This window comes from Triticum aestivum, chromosome 3A, assembly GCF_018294505.1.
Source record: "Triticum aestivum cultivar Chinese Spring chromosome 3A, IWGSC CS RefSeq v2.1, whole genome shotgun sequence".
Classification (NCBI taxonomy): Eukaryota; Viridiplantae; Streptophyta; class Magnoliopsida; order Poales; family Poaceae; genus Triticum; species Triticum aestivum.
This window is the reverse complement of record NC_057800.1, coordinates 734,230,371-734,244,936: the sequence shown is the minus strand read 5'-3', so window position 1 is coordinate 734,244,936 and position 14,566 is coordinate 734,230,371. Positions and strand designations below refer to the sequence as shown.

The 14,566-nt window shown below is 47.4% G+C and overlaps 1 pseudogene; it reads left to right on the top strand.

The window, feature by feature from the left end:
* The first annotated feature begins 11,232 nt into the window (after positions 1–11,232).
* Positions 11,233–12,243, top strand: LOC123063596 (formin-like protein 10; annotated as a pseudogene).
* The last annotated feature ends 2,323 nt before the right edge of the window (positions 12,244–14,566 follow it).

Sequence of the window (14,566 nt, the reverse complement as noted above, 5' to 3'; positions counted from 1 at the left end):
GAGAGACAGACACCCGCCAGCCACCTTATGCAACTAGTGCATGTTTGTCGGTGGAACCGGTCTCACGTAAGCGTACGTGTAAGGTTGGTCCGGGCCGCTTCATCCCACGATGCCGCCGAATCAAGATAAGACTAGTAACGGCAAGCATATTGAACAATATCGACGCCCACAACTACTTTGTGTTCTACTCGTGCAAAGAATCTACGCAATAGACCTAGCTCATGATGCCACTGTTGGGGAACGTAGCAGAAATTCAAAAAATTTCCTACGTAACACCAAGATCTATCTATGGAGAGACCAGCAACGAGTAGAAAGGAGAGTGCATCTACATACCCTTGTAGATCGCTAAGCGGAAGCGTTCAAGTGAACGGGGTTGATGGAGTCGTACTCGTCGTGATTCAGATCACCGATGATCCTAGTGCCGAACGGACGGCACCTCCGCGTTCAACACACGTACAGCTCGACGATGTCTCCCACGCCTTGATCCAGCAAGGAGAGAGGGAGAGGTTGAGGAAGACTCCATCCAGCAGCAGCACAACGGCGTGGTGGTGATGGAGGAGCGTGGCAATCCTGCAGGGCTTCGCCAAGCACCTACGGGAGAGGAGGAGGTGTCACGGGAGGGAGGGAGGCGCCAAGGGCTCAGGTATGGATGCCCTCCCTCCCCTCCACTATATATAGGGGCAGGGGAGAGGGGGGAGGCGCAGCCTTGCCCCCTCCTCCAAGGAAGGGGTGCGGCTAAGGAGGGGGGAGGAGTCCATCCTCCCCAAGGCACCTCGGAGGTGCCTTCCCCCTTTAGGACTCTCCCCTTTTTCCTTTATCTTGGCGCATGGGCCTCTAGGGGCTGGTGCCCTTGGCCCATGTAGGCCAAGGCGCACCCCCTACAGCCCATGTGGCCCCCCGGGGCAGGTGGCCCCACCCGGTGGGCCCCCGGGACCCTTCCGGTGGTCCCGGTACAATACCGATGACCCCGAAACTTGTCCCGATGGCCGAAACAGGACTTCCTATATATAAATCTTTACCTCCGGACCATTCCGGAACTCCTCGTGACGTCCGGGATCTCATCCGGGACTCCGAACAACATTCGGTAACCACATACAAGCTTCCTTTATAACCCTAGCGTCATCGAACCTTAAGTGTGTAGACCCTACGGGTTCGGGAGACATGTAGACATGACCGAGACGTTCTCCGGTCAATAACCAACAGCGGGATCTGGATACCCATGTTGGCTCCCACATGTTCCACGATGATCTCATCGGATGAACCACGATGTCAAGGACTCAATCGATCCCGTATACAATTCCCTTTGTCTAGCGGTATGGTACTTGCCCGAGATTCGATCGTCGGTATACCGATACCTTGTTCAATCTCGTTACCGGCAAGTCTCTTTACTCGTTCCGTAACACATCATCCCGTGATCAACCCCTTGGTCACATTGTGCACATTATGATGATGTCCTACCGAGTGGGCCCAGAGATACCTCTCCGTTTACACGGAGTGACAAAATCCCAATCTCGATTCGTGCCAACCCAACAGACACTTTCAGAGATACCCGTAGTGTACCTTTATAGCCACCCAGTTACGTTGTGACGTTTGGCACACCCAAAGCACTCCTACGGTATCCGGGAGTTGCACAATCTCATGGTCTAAGGAAATGATACTTGACATTAGAAAAGCTTTAGCATACGAACTACATGATCTTGTGCTAGGCTTAGGATTGGGTCTTGTCCATCACATCATTCTCCTAATGATGTGATCCCGTTATCAACGACATCCAATGTCCATGGTCAGGAAACCGTAACCATCTATTGATTAACGAGCTAGTCAACTAGAGGCTTACTAGGGACATGGTGTTGTCTATGTATCCACACATGTATCTGAGTTTCCTATCAATACAATTCTAGCATGGATAATAAACGATTATCATGAACAAGGAAATATAATAATAATCAATTTATTATTGCCTCTAGGGCATATTTCCAACACTAGAGGCAATAATAAAATGATTATTATATTTCCTTGTTCATGATAATTGTCTATTATTCATGCTTTAATTGTATTATCTGGAAATTGTAATACATGTGTGAATACATAGACCACAATGTGTCCCTAGTGAGCCTCTAGTTGAATAGCTTGTTGATCAACAGATAGTCATGGTTTCCTGGCTATGGACATGGGGATATCATTGATAACGGGATCACATCATTAGAAGAATGATGTGATGGACAAGACCCAATCCTAAACATAGCACAAGATCATATAGTTCGTTTGCTAGAGTTTTTCCAATGTCAAGTATCTTTTCCTTAGACCATGAGATCGTGTAACTCCCGGATACCGTAGGAGTGCTTTGGGTGAACCAAACGTCACAACATAACTGGGTGACTATAAAGGTATACTATGGGTACCTCCGAAAGTGTCTGTTGGGTTGACACGGATCAAGACTGGGATTTGTCACTCCGTATGACAGAGAGGTATCTCTGGGCCCACTCGGTAATGCATCATCACAATGAGCTCAAAGTGACCAAGTGTCTGGTCACGGGATCATGCATTACGGTACGAGTAAAGTGACTTGCCGGTAACGAGATTGAATGAGGTATTGGGATACCGACGATCGAATCTCGGGCAAGTAACGTACCGATTGACAAAGGGAATTGTATACGGGGTTGCTTGAATCCTCGACATCGTGGTTCATCCGATGAGATCATCGAGGAGCATGTGGAAGCCAACATGGGTATCCAGATCCCGCTGTTGGTTATTGACCGGTGAGCAATCTCGGTCATGTCTACATGTCTCCCGAACCCGTAGGGTCTACACACTTAAGGTTCGGTGACGCTAGGGTTGTAGAGATATGAGTATGCAGTAACCCGAAAGTTGTTTGGAGTCCCGGATGAGATCCTGGACATCACGAGGAGTTCTGGAATGGTCCGGGGGTGAAGAATTATATATAGGAAGTGCAGTTTCGGCCATCAGGAGAGTTTCGGGGGTCACCGGTATTGTACCGGGACCACCGAAAGGGTCCCGGGGGTCCACCGGGTGGGGCCACCCATCCCGGAGGGCCCCATGGGCCAAAGTTTGGAGCGGAACCAGCCCATAGTGGGCTGGTGCGCCCCCCTTGGCCCACCCCATGCGCCTAGGGTTGGGAACCCTAGGGTGGGGGGGCGCCCCACCTGGCTTGGGGGGCACTCCCCCCTTGGCCGCCCCCCCTAGGAGATCCCATCTCCTAGGGCCGGCGCACCCCCTAGGGGGGGCCTATATAAAGGGAGGAGCTAGGGAGGGGGCAGCCGCACCCTTGAGTCTTGGTGCCTCCCTCTCCCCTGCAACACCTCTCCCTCTCGTAGTAGAACGACGAAGCCCTGCTGCAGTGACCCCTGCATCCACCACCACGCCGTCGTGCTACTGGATCTTCATCAACCTCTCCTTCCCCCTTGCTGGATCAAGAAGGAGGATACGTCACGCTGACCATACGTGTGTTGAACGCGGAGGTGCCGTCCGTTCGGCGCTAGGATCTCCGGTGATTTGGATCACGTCGAGTACGACTTCCTCATCCCCGTTCTTTGAACGCTTCCGCGCATGATCTACAAAGGTATGTAGATGCAATCCGATCACTCGTTGCTAGATGAACTCATAGATGGATCTTGGTGAAACCGTAGGAAATTTTTTGTTTTCTGCAACGTTCCCCAACAGTGGCATCATGAGCTAGGTCTATGCGTAGTTCTCTTTGCACGAGTAGAACACAATTTGTTGTGGGCGTAGATGTTGTCAACTTTCTTGCCGCTACTAGTCTTATTTTGCTTCAGCGGTATTGTGGGATAAAGCAGCCCAGACCAACCTTACACGTACGCTTACGTGAGACTGGTTCCACCGACTGACATGCACTAGTTGAATAAGGTGGCTAGCGGGTGTCTGTCTCTCCCACTTTAGTTGGAGCGGATTCGATGAAAAGGGTCCTTATGAAGGGTAAATAGAATTTGACAAATCACGTTGTGGCTATTACGTAGGTAAGAAAACGTTCTTGCTAGAACCCTATTGCAGCCACGTAAAACTTGTAACAACAATTAGAGGGCGTCTAACTTGTTTTTGCAGCAAGTGCTTTGTGATGTGATATGGCCAAAGTTGTGATGAATGATGAATGAGATATATGTGATGTATGAGATCGTGTTCTTGTAATAGGAATCACGACTTGCATGTCGATGAGTATGACAACCGGCAGGAGCCATAGGAGTTGTCTTTATTTTTGTATGACCTGCGTGTCATTGAGAAACGCCATGTAAATTACTTTACTTTATTGCTAAATGTGTTAGCCATAGTAGTAGAAGTAATAGTTGGCGAGCAACTTCATGGAGACACGATGATGGAGATCATGATGATGGAGATCATGGTGTCATGCCGGTGACAAGATGATCATGGAGCCCCAAGATGGAGATCAATGGAGCTATGTGATATTGGCCATATCATGTCACTATTATTATTTGATTGCATGTGATGTTTATCATGTTTTTGCATCTTGTGTACTTAGAACGGCGGTAGTAAATAAGATGATCCCTCATAATAATTTCAAGAAAGTGTTCCCCCTAACTGTGCACCGTTGCGACAGTTCGTTGTTGAGAAGCACCAGGTGATGATCGGGTGTGATAGATTCCAACGTTCACATACAACGGGTGTAAGACAGATTTACACATGCAAACACTTAGGTTGACTTGACGAGCCTAGCATGTACAGACATGGCCTCGGAACACAGAAGACCGAAAGGTCGAGCATGAGTCATATAGAAGATACGATCAACATGAAGATGTTCACCGATGTTAACTAGTCCGTCTCACGTGATGATCGGACACGGCCTAGTTAACTCGGATCATGTTATACTTAGATGACTGGAGGGATGTCTATCTAAGTGGGAGTTCATTATATAATTTGATTAGATGAACTTAATTATCATGAACTTAGTCTAAAATCTTTACAATATGTCTTGTAGATCAAATGGCCCACGTTGTCCTCAACTTCAACGCGTTCCTAGAGAAAACCAAGCTGAAAGACGATGGCAGCAATTATACGAACTGAGTCCGGAACCTGAGGATCATCCTCATAGCTGCCAAGAAAGAATATGTCCTACAAGCACCACTAGGTGACGCACCCGTCCCACAGAACCAAGACGTTATGAACGCTTGGCAGACATGTGCTGATGATTACTCCCTCGTTTAGTGCGGCATGCTTTACAGCTTAGAACCGGGGCTCCAAAAGCATTTTGAGCAACACGGAGTATATGAGATGTTCGAAGAGCTGAAAATGGTTTTCCAAGCTCATGCCTGGGTTAAGAGATATGAAGTCTCCGACAAGTTCTTCAGCTTTAAGATGGAGGAAAGTAGTTCTGTCAGTGAGCACATACTCACTATGTCTGGATTACATAACCGCTTAACTCAGCTGGGAGTTAATCTCCCGGATGACGCGGTCATTGACAGAATCCTTCAGTTGCTTCCACCGAGCTACAAGAGCTTTGTGATGAACTTCAATATGCAGGGGATGGAAAAGACCATTCCTGAAGTATTTGCAATGCTGAAATTAGCAGAGGTAGAAGTCAAAAAGGAACATCAAGTGTTGATGTTGAATAAAACCACTAATTTCAAGAAAGGCAAGGGTAAGAAGAACTTCAAAAAGGACGGCAAGGGAGTTGCCGCGTCCGGTAAGCAAGCTGCCGGGAAGAAGCCAAAGAATGGACCCAAACCCGAGACTGAGTGTTTTTATTGCAAGGGAAGTGGTCACTGGAAGCGGAACTGCCCCAAATACTTAGCGGACAAGAAGGCCGGCAAAACGAAAGGTATATGTGATACACATGTAATTGATGTGTACCTTACCAGTACTCGTAGTAGCTCCTGGGTATTTGATACCGGTGCAGTTGCTCACATTTGTAACTCAAAGCAGGAGCTGCGGAATAAACGGAGACTGGCGAAGGACGAGGTGACGATGCGCGTCGGGAATGGTTCCAAGGTCGATATGATCGCCGTCGGCACGCTACCTCTACATTTACCTACGGGATTAGTTTTGAACCTCAATAATTGTTATTTAGTGCCAAGTTTGAGCATGAACATTGTATCAGGATCTCGTTTAATACGAGATGGCTACTCATTTAAATCCGAGAATAATGGTTGTTCCATTTATATTAGAGATATGTTTTATGGTCATGCTCCTATGGTGAATGGTTTATTCTTAATGAATCTCGAGTGTAATGCTACACATATTCATAGTGTGAATACCAAAAGATGTAAGGTTGATAATGATAGTCTCACATATTTGTGGCACTGCCGCCTTGGTCACATAGGTGTCAAACGCATGAAGAAGCTCCATGCAGATGGACTTTTAGAGTCTCTTGATTACGAATCATTTGACACGTGCGAACCATGCCTCATGGGTAAGATGACCAAGACTCCATTCTCAAGAACAATGGAGCGAGCAACCAACCTATTGGAAATCATACATACTGATGTGTGCGGTCCAATGAGTGTTGAGGCTCGTGGTGGATATCGTTATGTTCTCACCCTCACTGATGACTTGAGTAGATATGGGTATATCTACTTAATGAAACACAAGTCTGAAACCTGTGATAAGTTCAAGGAATTTCAGAGTGAGGTTGAGAATCAACGTGACAGAAAAATCAAGTTTTTGCGATCAGATTGTGGAGGAGAATACTTGAGTCACGAATTTGGTACACACTTAAGAAAATGTGGAATAGTTTCACAACTCACGCCGCCTGGAACACCTCAGCGTAATGGTGTGTCCAAACGTCGTAATCACACTCTATTGGATATGGTGTGATCTATGATGTCTCTTACCGATTTACCGCTGTCATTTTGGGGCTATGCTTTAGAGACTGCCGCATTCACTTTAAATAGGGCTCCGTCGAAATCCGTTGAGACGACACCGTTTGAATTATGGTTTGGGAAGAAGCCTAAGCTGTCGTTTCTAAAAGTTTGGGGATGCGATGCTTATGTCAAGAACTTCAACCTGAAAAGCTCGAACCCAAGTCGGAAAAATGCTCTTCATAGGATACCCTAAAGAAACTATTGGGTATACCTTCTACCTCAGATCCGAAGGCAAGATCTTTGTTGCCAAGAATGGATCCTTTCTAGAGAAGGAGTTTCTCTTGAAAGAAGTAAGTGGGAGGAAAGTAGAACTTGATGAAATATTACCTCTTGAACCGGAAAGTGGCGCAACTCAGGAAAATGTTCCTGTGGTGCTTGCACCAATTAGAGAGGAAGTTAATGATGATGATCAAGATACTTCTGATCAAGCTCCTACTGAACTTCGAAGGTCCACAAGGACACGTTCCGCACCAGAGTGGTACGGCAACCCTATCTTGGAAATCATGTTGTTAGACAACGGTGAACCTTCGAACTATGAAGAAGCGATGGCGGGCCCGGATTCCGACAAATGGCTGGAAGCCATGAAATCCGAGATAGGATCCATGTATGAAAACGAAGTATGGACTTTGACTGACTTGCCCGATGATCGGCGAGCCATAGAAAATAAATGGATCTTTAAGAAGAAGACAGACGCGGATGGTAATGTGACCATCTATAAAGCTCGGCTTGTCGCTAAGGGTTATCGACAAGTTCAAGGGGTTGACTACGATGAGACTTTCTCTCCCGTAGCAAAGCTGAAGTCCGTCCGAATCATGTTAGCAATTGCCGCATACTATGATTATGAGATATGGCAAATGGACGTCAAAACGGCATTCCTTAATGGTATCTTAAGGAAGAACTGTATATGATGCAGCCGGAAGGTTTTGTCGATCCTAAGAATGCTGACAAGGTGTGCAAGCTCCAAGCTCGATTTATGGGCTGGTGCAAGCATCTCGGAGTTGGAACATTCGCTTTGATGAGATGATCAAAGCGTTTGGGTTTATGCAGACTTATGGAGAAGCCTGCGTTTACAAGAAAGTAAGTGGGAGCTCTGTAGCGTTTCTCATATTATATGTAGATGACATACTTTTGATGGGAAATGATATAGAGCTTTTGGACAATATTAAGGCCTACTTGAATAAGAGTTTTTCAATGAAGGACCTTGGAGAAGCTGCTTATATATTAGGCATCAAGATCTATAGAGATAGATCAAAACGCCTCATAGGTCTTTCACAAAGCACATACCTTGATAAGATATTGAAGAAGTTCAATATGGATCAGTCTAAGAAGGGGTTCTTGCCTGTGTTGCAAGGTGTGAAATTGAGCTCAGCTCAATGTCCGACCATGACAGAAGATATAGAAGAGATGAGTGTCATCCCCTATGTCTCAGCCATAGGTTCTATTATGTATGCCATGCTGTGTACCAGACCTGATGTAAACCTTGCCGTAAGTTTGGTAGGTAGGTACCAAAGTAATCCCGGCAAGGAACACTGGATAGCGGTCAAGAATATCCTGAAGTACTTGAAAAGGACTAAGGAAATGTTTCTCGTTTATGGAGGTGACGAAGAGCTCGTCGTAAAGGGTTACGTCGACGCTAGCTTCGACACAGATCTAGATGGCTCTAAGTCACAAACCGGATACGTGTATATTTTGAATGGTGGGGCAGTAAGCTGGTGCAGTTGCAAGCAAAGCGTTGTGGCGGGATCTACATGTGAAGCGGAGTACATGGCAACCTCGGAGGCAGCATACGAAGCAGTCTGGGTGAAGGAGTTCATTACCGACCTAGGAGTCATACCCAATGCGTCGGGCCCGATGACTCTCTTCTGTGACAACACTGGAGCTATTGCCCTTGCCAAGGAGCCCAGGTTTCATAGGAAGACCAGGCATATCAAGCGTCACTTCAACTCCATTCGTGAAAGTGTTCAAAAAGGAGACACAGAGATTTGTAAAGTACATACGGACCTGAATGTAGCAGATCCGTTGACTAAACCTCTCCCTAGAGCAAAACATGATCAACACCAGAATTCCATGGGTGTTCGATTCATCACAATGTAACTAGATGATTGACTCTAGTGCAAGTGGGAGACTGTTGGAAATATGCCCTAGAGGCAATAATAAAATGATTATTATATTTCCTTATTCATGATAATTGTCTATTATTCATGCTTTAATTGTATTATTCGGAAATTGTAATACATGTGTGAATACGTAGACCACAATGTGTCCCTAGTGAGCCTCTAGTTGACTAGCTCATTGATCAACAGATAGTCATGGTTTCCTGGCTATGGACATGGGGATGTCATTGATAACGGGATCACATCATTAGGAGAATGATGTGATGGACAAGACCCAATCCTAAACATAGCACAAGATCGTATAGTTCGTTTGCTAGAGTTTTTCCAATATCAAGTATCTTTTCCTTAGACCATGAGATCGTGTAACTCCCGGATACCGTAGGAGTGCTTTGGGTGTACCAAACGTCACAATGTAACTGGGTGACTATAAAGGTATACTACGGGTATCTCCGAAAGTGTCTGTTGGGTTGACACGGATCAAGACTGGGATTTGTCACTCCGTATGACGGAGAGGTATCTCTGGGCCCACTCGGTAATGCATCATCACAATGAGCTCAAAGTGACCAAGTGTCTGGTCACGGGATCATGCATTACGGTACGAGTAAAGTGACTTGCCGGTAACGAGATTGAACGAGGTATTGGGATACCGACGATTGAATCTCGGGCAAGTAACGTACCGATTGACAAAGGGAATTGTATACGGGGTTGCTTGAATCCTCGACATCGTGGTTCATCCGATGAGATCATTGAGCATGTAGGAGCCAACATGGGTATCCAGATACCGCTGTTGGTTATTGACCGGTGAGCAATCTCGGTCATGTCTACATGTCTCCCGAACCCATATGGTCTACACACTTAAGGTTCAGTGACGCTAGGGTTGTAGAGATATGAATATGCAGTAATCCGAAAGTTGTTCGGAGTCCCGGATGAGATCCTGGACGTCACGAGGAGTTCCAGAATGGTCCGGAGGTGAAGAATTATATATAGGAAGTGCAGTTTCGGCCATCGGGAGAGTTTCGGGGGTCACCGATATTGTACCGGGACCACCGGAAGGGTCCCGGGGGTCCACCGCGTGGGGCCACCCATCCCGGAGGGCCCCATGGGCCAAAGTGGGGAGGGGAACCAGCCCATAGTGGGCTGGTGCGCCCCCCTTGGCCCACCCCATGCGCCTAGGGTTGGGAATCCTAAGGTGGGGGGGTGCCCCACCTGGCTTTGGGGGCACTCCACCCCTTGCCCCCCCCCCTTGGAGATCCCATCTCCTAGGGCCGGCGCACCCCCTAGGGGGGCCTATATAAAGGGGGGAGGGAGGGGGCAGCCGCACCCTTGAGTCTTGGCACCTCCCTCTCCCCTACAACACCTCTCCCTCTCGTAGTAGAACGGCGAAGCCCTGCTGCGGTGACCCCTGCATCCACCACCACGCCGTCGTGCTGCTGGATCTTCATCAACCTCTCCTTCCCCCTTGCTGGATCAAGAAGGAGGAGACGTCACGCTGACCGTACGTGTGTTGAACGCGGAGGTGCCGTCCGTTCGGTGCTAGGATCTCCGGTGATTTGGATCACGTCGAGTACGACTTCCTCATCCCCGTTCTTTGAACGCTTCCGCGCGTGATCTACAAAGGTATGTAGATGCAATCCGATCACTCGTTGCTAGATGAACTCATAGATGGATCTTGGTGAAACCGTAGGAAAATTTTTGTTTTCTGCAACGTTTCCCAACATACTTATCATAAATTTTATGTCCAAACTATGTATTTTCGCTACCAACATGTGTTGTTTACGTGTGACGTTGACGTGTATGATGGGCATGCATGTATTGGCATGAATTTGAGGTTTCGGATTTGAGGCGTGTGTGGCTACCGGGCCCTACATATGAGGGGTTGTCCGACTCTGTCCGTGGGCGTGCCGGGCGCATCCACAGACATATAGGGGCTCGGATTTGCCAGGCCCGGCTGTAGATGCTCTAATCCTCCTTTTCTAGAAAAGAAATGCCAACTTTGTTAACCTCCCACGGTCACAACTTTGTGATCTCAAACAGGAGGTAAACCATGTCAGCTAGTCTCTCTCGAAGGGTGGAAAGGAAAAGACCGCAGTTTAGGGAGGGATGGCAGAGCTGTGCAAAACGTGTGACCGATGATGCGCAGGAGACGGTCGAACAAATTAACCAAATGCATTCACGCGCGACGCATGTGAAGAGCAAATTAAGCATGGAGGCACGTACGTTCTGCACTTAATTCGCCGGACGTACGCGCGCCGGCCAACTGGTTCAGTTCGTACTGCCCCGTGCACTCCATCTGCGTGCATGACGACGACGTATGATACCCGCGAAGAAGATGTACACGCGCGCTGTATATATACAACACCACCTTTGTTCTGCAGAGCCATCCACGCTCCATCGATCTCCGTCTCCGCACACGTACGTTTCGCCGGCGAAGCATACATAGTCACCATGGCGGCGGCCAAGCTCGCCGCCCTCCTGGCCGTGGCGGCACTCTCCGCCGTGGCGGGGGCAGCGGGTCCCCAGGAAGCCCACTGCTGGCAGTGCTACTCCTCCTGCATGCAGCAGAAGTGCGGCGGCTACCGCAACCCCGTCCTGCATGCAGCAGAAGCCGTGGACGACAACGGTGCAGCGGCCGCCTCCGTCCCCGTCAACTCCATCGACGGTACCGCTGCCATCGTGCACCCCACCGATGGTGGTGCAGCCGTCCACGTCGCCGGCGGGTACGAGAGCTACTGCAAGTGCAACAAGGCGTGCATCGTGGACTGCTACAAGGCCCTGCCGCCGGTATGCTACCAGATGTGCGTCTCCGAGACCTGCGTCAAGCTGCCGCCATGTACGTAATTCCGAAGCCCAAGCCGCCAAAGCCCACACCTCCGAACCACGGTGGTTCACCGAAGCCCAAGCCGCCGAGGCCAACCCCGCCGAAGCGGCCGTGCCCTCCTCATGCGCCCAAGCCCAAGCCCAAGACCAAGCCCAAGCCGTGTCCGCCGAAGCCCAAGCCCAAGCCGCCATGCCCATGCCCGCCAGCGGCCGATGTATCCGCGTCGACCAACAACAGCAACAACTGATGGGTGTACACTCATCAAGCAGAGCTAGTGATTATGCTTGCTGGATATCGATATAGATTATTCTGTGAGGTTACTCTTCTATAGATAAGAAGTACATCCATCGGCTCTAACTAAGTTGGGTATACTATAGATCATGTGTACTCAATATCCGATCTACTATGTATGTACGTATTGTGTAATGAAATAAGTGTGAGAATATATTAATCTCCTATACGTTCAGCTTAGCTTATTTATTTATTGTTTTAGAGAATATCAAAAAAAATCGAGAGCACGTAGAGAATATCAAATTCAGAATACGTATTCCCTTCCTGCTTACACGCATGGTGATTGGTGCATTGTTCAGAAAAAAATCACAAGAAAGAGAGAAAATATATGAATTGTCCAGATGTACCAAAGGGCAACGCCGAACAACCAAATGCTCTACACAACGGGTGGCCAAGGGCCACACTGCGCGATGAAAAAGTTAGTTTGTTATACTAGTCAACCCTGTGTTTGTCTCAAAAAAAAACTAGTCAAACATGTGTTTGTCTAAAAAAATTAGTCAACTCTGTCCGCACGGGCTAGTGATTTTCAAAACATGGATGCTGAAAAGCATTGAAGAGATTTTTATGTTATTTTTTTGAATAGAAGAAATATGATGTTAATATATTAGGTGTTTGATATCTGTGAGAACTTGGGATGCAACTGTGCATATGACTATTATGAATTCAGAAAATGCTTGCCACTATTGGACAATAAAACTGGAACATATGGATTTTCAAGAAACGTTTAGATAGAACCACATGCCCAATTAATGGAGAAGAATGAGTAAAACACATTTGAAGTCATGAGAGACCAAGTTAGTTTGATTGTACCCAAGAAGCAGGGGAATCATGCACAGTTATTATAGATAAACAATGTAGTTGTTTCTCTTCAACATGAAGGACGTAGATCAGTGAAACATTGGTTATGAATCAAGATCATAACAACTCTAATTCCACTACAGAGGTAGATAATCAATCACCACTTTCTATTTGGACACTATGGAGAAATATGGTAGAAAGTAGAATACACTTTATATTTGTAGTAAGGACATGTGATACTTAATACTACTAATCAATGTGTATGTGCAATGCACGTTAATTTGAAAGTATATTAAATGCATGCGGATATTAAGTAGGATATTATTTGCGTGTTATTATGTGATTAGTATTATATTTGGCATGAAATTAACTTCACGCTAAACTTGTTGAGTCTTCGACATTGAAGCAGTCTAGGTCGTTCGATTGACATGATTTGATGGTTGAGATTAATTGGATCTGCCCCTTTGAGTCTTTTTATATTAGTATAGATATAGATATAGATATGTGAAATGTTTGCTTCCGGGGCGCCGAATGCATGCGGGCCTTGCGATCACTGGATCATGCAAGTACTAGGTGACGGGAGCACCACTCAAAAAAAAAAACAGGTGACAGAAGCACTCTTATCCAATCGTCTTTTACCATCATCTTCTTCCGTACCACGCGGACTCCAGGGGAACCCGCACCACCAGGCACCAGCCCCCACCCACACCACCGCATGCCGGTTGGACCGCTGCACACCAATTCGTCTCCGGCTGTGACCATGGTACCCTCCGCCATGCACTTGATACCTCACCCCCATTCGCAGCTCCCCGTTTGTCTCCCGCTGGAAGGACCTTATGTCCTTGACGGTTCAAGCCTTCTCCCACCAAGGTTGAAGCTTTTTTCCCGATGGGTGCAGTACCTGCACAATGGATCACGCCGGTTCCAATATCGGTCGTCGAGGTAGCAGCTCCTTGTCGCCGCACTACTCATAGCACGCGATCAACGCGGTGGTAGAAAAAAAGCGCACCGGTTATAGCAAACCCATGTCGCTGTGGTCATCCATGTCTCCGCTCGTCACACTACCGCATGTCGGCTGGACCACCGCACACCAGTTGCAGCAAATTTGGTCGCCAATGGTAGCTTTCCACTGCCGGTTGCAACAAATTCGCAACCGGTCGTCGTCGGGCACACTTTGTCGTCTTCCTGGTTGTAGCTTTCCTCGTTGCCTATTACAACAAAAAATTGTTGCCTCATTGCATGGAAAAAGCTTTCATAGATTTCACATAAGCATCGCGGCCCCAAATTTTAAGAAACGACAACTTAAATTTCTTGCCAAACCACAGTTCATCTGGTGCCATCTCAACGGATTTAGATGGTGCCCTATTTAACGTGAATGCAGTTGTTTCTGATGCATAACCCCAAAACGATAGTGGTAAATCGGTAAGAGACATCATTGATCGCACCATATCTAATATAGTACGGTTACGACGTTCGGACACACCATTACGCTATGGTGTTCCAGGTGGCGTGAGTTGTGAAACTATTCCACTTTATTTTAAATGAAGGTCAAACTTGTAACTCAAATATTCGCCTCCACGATCAGATCGTAGAAACTTTATTTTCTTGTTACACTAGTAGAAAACAGGGCTTTCGTTCGGGCCAGATAAGCCCATTAGTCTCGGTTCAGTCACGAACCGGGACTAATGTGAGCA